General features: G+C 35.9%; 1 non-coding gene across 1 annotated transcript; it reads left to right on the top strand.

The window, feature by feature from the left end:
• The first annotated feature begins 975 nt into the window (after nt 1-975).
• On the top strand, nt 976-1082 carry LOC141680786 (small nucleolar RNA R71). Its single transcript, XR_012558416.1, has one exon. It is a non-coding gene; the product is annotated as a small nucleolar RNA R71 (small nucleolar RNA).
• Nucleotides 1083-1651: the final 569 nt, after the last annotated feature.

Raw genomic sequence — 1651 nt, 5'->3', positions numbered from 1 at the left:
ACTTTAAGGACTGTAATCTACCAGATTGGAAGTCAGAATGAAGAGATGAAGCAAGTCAATACTACACTCTCTCAAGTCTTGAGGATCAAAGAAGAAAAGCTGATATCAAACTTTATCAAGAATTATTTTGGATTCAGATTGACTAAGTGATATTGGTAAAAGCTACAAGGACTCTAAGTTGTAGTTAGTTATCTAGTTAAACTCTTATATACATTTGTACTTAAATGTTTTTGACATCATCAAATCTATTAACTTGTATATTTTGCATAATTTATAAGTTGGGGGAGATTGTTAGATATATTTGAGATGTCATGTCTAATATGATTTGTGTTTAGTTTTCAGAACTTAACAACAGGACAAATCAGGACTTACTGAAATCAGGACTTACTGGAAGTCAGAACTTAATATCAGAACTTAAGGTCATATCAGAACTTAAGTGCGGGAAGACTTACTGATAAGGAAGGAAGCTGATTTATAGTAGAAGATCAAGACTAAATCAAAAGAAGATATGCATGGAAAGAGTTAGAAGACTGGAAGACTTGTAGAAGATATCTGATTGATATATTTTAGGAGACATAATTGTTTTCCATATCAATTAGAAGTTATCTTGTAACTGTGTACTATATAAACATAGACTTAAGGTTTACACTATATGTGTTATCATTATCGAGAAGATTATACATTGTAACCTAGCAGCTCTTAGTGATATTTGTTCATCACTGAGAGAGAACACCAGTTCTTATTGTAACATAGTTTATTCAATATACCTGATCTTTGTTACATACTTGTGTTAAATCGATTTAATTGTATAAACACTGTATTCAACCCCCTTCTACAGTGTTGTGTGACCTAACAAACTCATAAGCTTCATTATAGCTTTTAGCCCATAGGGCTCCACCAGATGCTGCATCGAGCATAGGTCTAGATTGTGCACCTAAACCATTGTAGAAATAGTTGATAATCATCCAATCAGGCATGCCATGGTGTGGACATTTCCTTAGCATCTCCTTATATCAATCCCAAGCCTCACACAGAGTTTCACCAGTTTGTTGAGCAAACTTAGTAAGAGCATTCATGATTGCAGCAGTCTTCGCCATAGGAAAGAATTTAGTGAGAAACTTTTGAGCAAGATCCTCCTATCTGGTGATAGACCCTGGTGGTAGAGAATGTAACCAGCACTTCGCTTTATCCCTCAAAGAGAATGGGAATAGTCATAGTTTGATAGCATCTTCAAACACATCGTTGAACTTGAAAGTGTCGCAGATTTTGATGAAATCCCCGATATGCAAGTTGGGGTTTTCTGAAGGAGAACCCTCAAACTGAACTAAGTTCTGTATCATATGAATCGTGCTTGACTTGATCTCAAAAATGTTAGCGGTGATGGCTGGTCTGATGATGCTTGACTAAATATCATTGATCTTAGGCTTAGAATAGTCCATCAAAGCCTTAGTATTATCTGATTGATCTCCCATCTCTAACAAAGGTGGTTCTTCGATCTTCTCTTCTTCTACTACTTTCTCTACATCCACAAAATCTTCCCTTCGATCCTCTACAACTTCTTCCTCATCTTTATCCAGAATTTTCCTACGAGCTTGCGAATGCGTATGCATACACGATCGCTAGAGTACCTGAAACACGACAAGAGAAAGAT

Source organism: Apium graveolens, chromosome 1 (assembly GCF_009905375.1).
Source record: "Apium graveolens cultivar Ventura chromosome 1, ASM990537v1, whole genome shotgun sequence".
Lineage (NCBI taxonomy): Eukaryota > Viridiplantae > Streptophyta > Magnoliopsida > Apiales > Apiaceae > Apium > Apium graveolens.
Note: the sequence above shows the minus strand (reverse complement) of the source record. Positions and strands in the feature narration are given on the sequence as shown.